The sequence below is a fragment of the Puntigrus tetrazona genome, unplaced genomic scaffold, assembly GCF_018831695.1.
Source record: "Puntigrus tetrazona isolate hp1 unplaced genomic scaffold, ASM1883169v1 S000000003, whole genome shotgun sequence".
Lineage (NCBI taxonomy): Eukaryota > Metazoa > Chordata > Actinopteri > Cypriniformes > Cyprinidae > Puntigrus > Puntigrus tetrazona.
Window position 1 is genome coordinate 2,423,412 of NW_025047683.1, and position 8,620 is coordinate 2,432,031.

Consider the following 8,620-nt stretch of genomic DNA (forward strand, 5'->3'; position numbering starts at 1 on the left):
CGCCCGGAGCTTCAGAAAGGTGCGTTCAAAACCTAAGTCGATATGGACTTAGTCGTTTTCGACTTTTTTTCGCTCAGAGACTAAGTCCACAAAAACACGCGTTCACGAAATCGTGTACCCATGTAAAAGTTGCTCCTGTGTAGCGGCCACCTCCAGGGTCGCGGGAAAATTTGAATCATGCCGGGGAGGCCTCTCGGTCGGCCTGACTCGGAGCCTCGGAGGTATGGAAGTCGGACCTTTCCCGAAGTTGGACTTAGTGCAATTTTGAAGCGAAAATCATCCAGGCGCTTCATCCGACCCGATCGAGTCGGGTTAAGTCGCCTTCGGACGCTTTCCCACTCGACCCCGCCGTCCTGGAGAAATTTTTTCGTTCAAAACCTAAGTCCAAACATCCAGGCGCTTCATCCGACCGATCGAGTCCGGGTTAAGTCGCCTTCGGACGCTTTCCCACTCGACCCCGCCGTCCTGGAGAAATTTTTTCGTTCAAAACCTAAGTCCAAACATCCAGGCGCTTCATCCGACCGATCGAGTCCGGGTTAAGTCGCCTTCGGACGCTTTCCCCCTCGACCCCGCCGTCCTGGAGAAATTTTTTCGTTCAAAACCTAAGTCCAAACATCCAGGCGCTTCATCCGACCGATCGAGTCCGGGTTAAGTGCGCCTTCGGGCGCTTTCCCACTCGACCCCCCGCCGTCCTGGAGAAATTTTTTCGTTCAAAACCTAAGTCCAAACATCCAGGCGCTTCATCCGACCGATCGAGTCCGGGTTAAGTGCGCCTTCGGACGCTTTCCCTCGACCCCGCCGTCCTGGAGAATTTTTTTCGTTCAAAACCTAAGTCCAAACATCCAGGCGCTTCATCCGACCCGATCGAGTCCGGGTTAAGTGCGCCTTCGGACGCTTTCCCACTCGACCCCCGCCGTCCTGGAGAAATTTTTTGCGTTCAAAACCTAAGTCCAAACATCCAGGCGCTTCATCCGACCGATCGAGTCCGGGTTAAGTGCGCCTTCGGGCGCTTTCCCACTCGACCCCGCCGTCCTGGAGAATTTTTTTTGCGTTCAAAACCTAAGTCCAAACATCCAGGCGCTTCATCCGACCGATCGAGTCCGGGTTAAGTCGCCTTCGGGCGCTTTCCCCTCGACCCCCGCCGTCCTGGAGGAAATTTTTTGCTTTCAAAACCTAAGTCCAGACATCCAGGCGCTTCATCCAGCGATCTCGGCGGGTTAAGTCGCGACTTCTCGGGCGCTTTCCACTCGACCCGGTCTCCCTGGAGAAATTTTTTCGTTCAAAACCTAAGTCCAAACATCCAGGCGCATATTTCAGGCGATCTCGGCGGGTTAAGTGCGACTTTCGGGCGCTTTCCCACTCGACCCCGCCACCCTGGAGAAATTTTTTGCTTTCAAAACCTAAGTCCAAACATCCAGGCGCATATTTCAGGCGATCTCGGCGGGTTAAGTCGACTTCCGGGCGCTTTCCCACTCGACCCCGCCACCCTGGAGAAATTTTTTGCTTTCAAAACCTAAGTCCAAACATCCAGGCGCATATTTCAGGCGATCTCGGCGGGTTTAAGCGACTTCGGGCGCTTTCCCACTCGACCCCGCCACCCTGGAGGATTTTTTTGCTTTCAAAACCTAAGTCCAAACATCCAGGCGCATATTTCAGCCGATCTCGGCGGGTTAAGTCGCGACTTCTCGGGCGCTTTCCCACTCGACCCCCTCCACCCTGGAGGTATTTTTAAGCGTTCAAAACCTAAGTCCAGACATCAGGCGCATATTTCAGGCGATCTCGGCGGGTTAAGTGCGACTTCGGACGCTTTCCCACTCGACCCCGCCACCCTGGAGGATTTTTTTGCTTTCAAAACCTAAGTCCAAACATCCAGGCGCATATTTCAGGCGATCTCGGCGGGTTAAGTGCGACTTCCCGGGCGCTTTCCCACTCGACCCCGCCACCCTGGAGATTTTTTTGCTTTCAAAACCTAAGTCCAGACATCCAGGCGCATATTTCAGCCGATCTCGGCGGGTTAAGTCGCGACTTCTCGGGCGCTTTCCCACTCGACCCCCTCCACCCTGGAGGTATTTTTAAGCGTTCAAAACCTAAGTCCAGACATCCAGGCGCATATTTCAGGCGATCTCGGCGGGTTAAGTGCGACTTCCGGGCGCTTTCCCACTCGACCCCGCCACCCTGGAGGATTTTTTTGCTTTCAAAACCTAAGTCCAAACATCCAGGCGCATATTTCAGCCGATCTCGGCGGGTTAAGTCGCGACTTCTCGGGCGCTTTCCCCTCGACCCCCTCCACCCTGGAGGATTTTTTTAAGCGTTCAAAACCTACGTCCAGACATCCAGGCGCTCGTTACAGCCGATCAAGGCGGGTTAAGGCGACTTCTCGGTTTACACATTTCGAACCCCGTGTCTGGATTTCAATTTTCCAAAGGGCCTGGGCTCACACATTAACCCCAACGCAGTAACACTTTAATGGGCATCGTTTTATTTCATTCTCGCCCTGGATGAATGTTTTACAAAAGCCTGCGCTCACAGACTAACCCTACACACTAACACCTTATTGGGCATAATTTTTTTTCTATAAAGGCCCTGGATGAATGTTTTCTATAAGGCCTGCGCTCACAGACTAACCCCATCACAATAACACTTATGTGGGCATGATTTTATTCTATAAAGGCCCTGGATGAATGTTTTCTATAAGGCCTGCGCTCACAGACTAACCCCATCACAATAACACTTATTTGGGCATGATTTTATTTAAAAAGGCCCTGGATGAATGTTTTCTACAAAGGCCTGCGCTCACAGACTAACCCGACACAGTAGCGCCTTATTGGGCATGATTTTATTTAATAAAGGCCCTGGAGGAATGTTTTCTATAAGGCCTGCACTCACAGACTAACCCCATCACAATAACACTTATTTGGGCATGATTTTATTCTATAAAGGCCCTGGATGAATGTTTTCTATAAGGCCTGCGCTCACAGACTAACCCTATCACAATAACACTTATTTGGGCATGATTTTTTATTTAATAAAGGCCCTGGATGAATGTTTTCTATAAGGCCTGCGCTCACAGACTAACCCCATCACAATAACACTTATTTGGGCATGATATTATTTAATAAAGGCCCTGGATGAATGTTTTACAAAGGGCCTGCGCTCACAGACTAACCCTACACAGTAACACCTTATTGGGCATGATTTTATTTAATAGAGACCCTGGATGAATGTTTTCTATAAGGCCTGCGCTCACAGACTAACCCCATCACAATAACACTTATTTGGGCATGATTTTATTTAATAAAGGCCCTGGATGAATGTTTTCTATAAGCCCGCGCTCACAGACTAACCTAACCTAACCTAACCTAACCTAACCTAACCTAACCTAACCTAACCTAACCTAACCTAACCTAACCTAACCTAACCTAACCTAACCTAACCTAACCTAACCTAACCTAACCTAACCTAACCCTAGCCTAACCTAACCTAACCTAACCCTAACCTAACCTAACCTAACCTAGCCTAACCTAACCTAACCTAACCTAACCTAACCTAACCTAACCTTATTGGGCATGATTTTTACTCTATAAAGGCCCTGGGTGACAGTTTTACACAGGGCCTGGGGTCACAGACTAACCCCATCACAATAGCACTTATTTGGGCATGTTTTTATTTAATAAAGGCCCTGATTGAATGTTTTCTATAAGGCCTGCGCTCACAGACTAACCCGACACAGTGCGCTTCATTGGGCATGATTTTATTTAATAAAGGCCCTGGAACAATGTTTTCTATAAGGCCTGCGCTCACAGACTAACCCGACACAGTAACTCTTTGTTGGGCATGATTTTACTTAATAAAGGCCCTGGAAAAATGTTTTCTATAAGGCCTGCGCTCACAGACTAACCCGACACAGTGCGCTTTATTGGGCATGATTTTATTTAATAAAGGCCCTGGAAAAAATGTTTTCTATAAGGCCTGCGCTCACAGACTAACCCGACACAATGCGCTTCATTGGGCATGATTTTATTTAATAAAGGCCCTGGAACAATGTTTTCTATAAGGCCTGCGCTCACAGACTAACCCGACACAGTAACTCTTTGTTGGGCATGATTTTACTTAATAAAGGCCCTGGAAAAATGTTTTCTATAAGGCCTGCGCTCACAGACTAACCCGACACAGTAGCGCTTTATTGGGCATGATTTTATTTAATAAAGGCCCTGGAAAAAATGGTTTCTATAAGGCCTGCGCTCACAGACTAACCCGACACAGTAAGCGCTTCATTGGGCATGATTTTATTTAATAAAGGCCCTGGATGACAGTTTTCTTTAAGGCCTGCGCTCACAGACTAACCCGACACATTAACGCTTTATTGGGCATGATTGTATTTAATAAAGGCCCTGGATGAATGTTTTCTATAAGGCCTGCGCTCACAGACTAACCCGACACAGTAACTCTTCATTGGGCATGATTTTATTTAATAAAGGCCCTCGATGAATGTTTTGTATAAGGCCTGCCCTCACAGACTAACCCGACACAGTAACTCTTTATTGGGCGTGATTTTATTTAATAAAGGCCCTGGAAAAATGTTTTCTATAAGGCCTGCGCTCACAGACTGACCCGACACAGTAACTCTTTATTGGGCATGATTTTATTTAATAAAGGCCCTCGATGAATGTTTTCTATAAGGCCTGCGCTCACTGACTAACCCCCGTTACAATAACACTCTTATGGGCATGATTTTATTTAATTAAGGCCCTGGATGACAGTTTTCTTTAAGGCCTACCCTCACAGACTAACCCGACACAGTAACTCTTTATTGGGCGTGATTTTATTTAATAAAGGCCCTGGAAAAATGTTTTCTATAAGGCCTGCGCTCACAGACTAACCCGACACAGTGCGCTTTATTGGGCGTGATTTTATTTAATAAAGGCCCTCGATGAATGTTTTCTATAAGGCCTGCGCTCACAGACTAACCCGACACAGTAACTCTTTATTGGGCGTGATTTTATTTAATAAAGGCCCTGGAAAAATGTTTTCTATAAGGCCTGCGCTCACAGACTGACCCGACACAGTAACTCTTTATTGGGCATGATTTTATTTAATAAAGGCCCTCGATGAATGTTTTCTATAAGGCCTGCGCTCACTGACTAACCCCCGTTACAATAACACTCTTATGGGCATGATTTTATTTAATTAAGGCCCTGGATGACAGTTTTCTTTAAGGCCTACCCTCACAGACTAACCCGACACAGTAACTCTTTATTGGGCGTGATTTTATTTAATAAAGGCCCTGGAAAAATGTTTTCTATAAGGCCTGCGCTCACAGACTAACCCGACACAGTAGCGCTTTATTGGGCGTGATTTTATTTAATAAAGGCCCTGGAAAAATGTTTTCTATAAGCACTGCGCTCACTGACTAACCCCGTTACAATAACACTCTTATGGGCATGATTTTATTTAATAAAGGCCCTGGATGACAGTTTTCTTTAAGGCCTGCGCTCACAGACTAACCCGACACAGTAACTCTCTTTGTTGGGCATGATTTTACTTAATAAAGGCCCTGGAAAAATGTTTTCTATAAGGCCTGCGCTCACAGACTAACCCGACACAGTGCGCTTTATTGGGCATGATTTTATTTAATAAAGGCCCTGGAAAAAATGTTTTCTATAAGGCCTGCGCTCACAGACTAACCCGACACAGTAGCGCTTTATTGGGCATGATTTTATTTAATAAAGGCCCTGGATAAATGTTTTCTTTAAGGCCTGCGCTCACAGACTAACCCCGTTACAATAACACTCTTATGGGCATGATTTTATTTAATAAAGGCCCTGGATGACAGTTTTCTTTAAGGCCTGCCCTCACAGACTAACCCGACACAGTAACTCTTTATTGGGCGTGATTTTATTTAATAAAGGCCCTGGAAAAATGTTTTCTATAAGGCCTGCGCTCACAGACTAACCCGACCCATTAACTCTTTATTGGGCATGATTTTATTTAATAAAGGCCCTCGATGAATGTTTTCCATAAGGCCTGCGCTCACAGACTAACCCGTCACAATAACACAGATTTGGGTATGATTTTATTTATTAAAGGCCCTGGATGAATGTTTTCTACAAAGGCCTGCGCTCACAGACTCGCCCGTTAAAGCAGCGGCAGCGCGGGGCACAATTTCAGAGTTTTTAGAAAAAAAAAAAAAAAAAAAAAAAAAAAAAAAAATTAAAGTTGATGTAAAAGTTGCTCCTGGGTAAGCGGCCACCTCCGGGGTCGCGGTGAAATTTGAATCGTGCCGGGAAGAGGCCTCTCGGTCGGCCTGACTCGGAGCCTCGGAGGTATGGAAGTCGGACCTTTCCCGAAGTTGGACTTAGTGCAATTTTGAAGCGAAAATCATCCAGCGCATATTTCAGCCGATCTCAGCCGGGTTAAGTGCGACTTCTCGGGCGCTTTCCACTCGACCCGGCCTCCCTGGAGAAATTTTTTCGTTCAAAACCTAAGTCCAAACATCCAGGCGCATATCAGCCGATCTCAGCGGGTTAAGTGCGACTTCTCGGGCGCTTTCCCTCGACCCGGCCTCCCTGGAGAAATTTTTTCGTTCAAAACCTAAGTCCAAACATCCAGGCGCATATTTCATTTCAGCCGATCGGCGGGTTAAGTGCGACTTCTCGGGCGCTTTCCCACTCGACCCGGCCTCCCTGGAGAAATTTTTTCGTTCAAAACCTAAGTCCAAACATCCAGGCGCATATTTCAGCCGATCTCGGCGGGTTAAGTGCGACTTCTCGGGCCTTTCCCACTCGACCCGGCCTCCCTGGAGAAATTTTTTCGTTCAAAACCTAAGTCCAAACATCCAGGCGCATATTTCAGCCGATCTCAGCGGGTTAAGTGCGACTTCTCGGGCGCTTTCCCTCGACCCGGCCTCCCTGGAGAAAATTTTTTCGTTCAAAACCTAAGTCCAAACATCCAGGCGCATATTTCAGCCGATCAGCCGGGTTAAGTGCGACTTCTCGGGCGCTTTCCCTCGACCCGGCCTCCCTGGAGAAATTTTTTGCTTTCAAAACCTAAGTCCAGACATCCAGGCGCTTCATCAGCCGATCTCGGCGGGTTAAGTCGCGACTTCTCGGGCGCTTTCCCCTCGACCCCCTCCACCCTGGAGGATTTTTTTGCGTTCAAAACCTAAGTCCAAACATCCAGGCGCATATTTCAGCCGATCTCAGCGGGTTAAGTGCGACTTCTCGGGCGCTTTCCCACTCGACCCGGCCTCCCTGGAGAAATTTTTTCGTTCAAAACCTAAGTCCAAACATCCAGGCGCATATTTCAGCCCGATCTCAGTCGGGTTAAGTGCGACTTCTCGGGCGCTTTCCCACTCGACCCGGCCTCCCTGGAGAAATTTTTTCGTTCAAAACCTAAGTCCAAACATCCAGGCGCATATTTCAGCGATCTCGGCGGGTTAAGTGCGACTTCTCGGGCGCTTTCCCCTCGACCCCTCACCCTGGAGGAAATTTTTTGCTTTCAAAACCTAAGTCCAAACATCCAGGCGCATATTTCAGCCGATCTCAGCGGGTTAAGTCGACTTCTCGGACGCTTTCCCACTCGACCCGGCCTCCCTGGAGAATTTTTTTGCTTTCAAAACCTAAGTCCAGACATCCAGGCGCATATTTCAGCCGATCTCGGCGGGTTAAGTGCGACTTCTCGGGCGCTTTCCACTCGACCCCGGCCACCCTGGAGGAATTTTTTTAAGCGTTCAAAACCTAAGTCCAAACATCCAGGCGCATATTTCAGCGATCTCAGCGGGTTAAGTGCGACTTCTCGGACGCTTTCCCCTCGACCCGGCCACCCTGGAGAGAAATTTTTTTGCGTTCAAAACCTAAGTCCAAACATCCAGGCGCATATTTCAGCGATCTCAGCGGGTTAAGTGCGACTTCTCGGACGCTTTTCCCCTCGACCCGGCCTCCCTGGAGGAAATTTTTTTGCGTTCAAAACCTAAGTCCAGACATCCAGGCGCATATTTCAGCGATCTCGGCGCGTTAAGCCCCACTTCACGGGCGCTTTCCCTCGACCCCGCCCACGGAGGTATTTTTAAGCGTTCAAAACCTAAGTCCAGACATCCAGGCGCATCTCACAGCGATCTCGGCGCGTTAAGCCCCACTTCGGGCGCTTTCCCCTCGACCCCGCCACCCGGAGGTATTTTTAAGCGTTCAAAACCTAAGTCCAGACATCCAGGCGCATCTCACAGCGATCTCCGCGCCCCACTTCACGGGCGCTTTCCCCCTCGACCCCGCCACGGAGGTATTTTTAAGCGTTCAAAACCTAAGTCCAGACATCCAGGCGCATCTCACAGCGATCTCGGCGCGTTAAGCCCCACTTCACGGGCGCTTTCCCTCGACCCCGCCCGGAGGTATTTTTAAGCGTTCAAAACCTAAGTCCAGACATCCAGGCGCATCTCACAGCGATCTCGGCGCGTTAAGCCCCACTTCACGGGCGCTTTCCCCTCGACCCCGCCACCCGGAGGTATTTTTAAGCGTTCAAAACCTAAGTCCAAACATCAGGCGTATTTTTAAGCGTTCCAAACATCAGGCGCAGGCGCATCTCACAGCGATCTCGGCGCGTTAAGCCCCACTTCACGGGCGCTTTC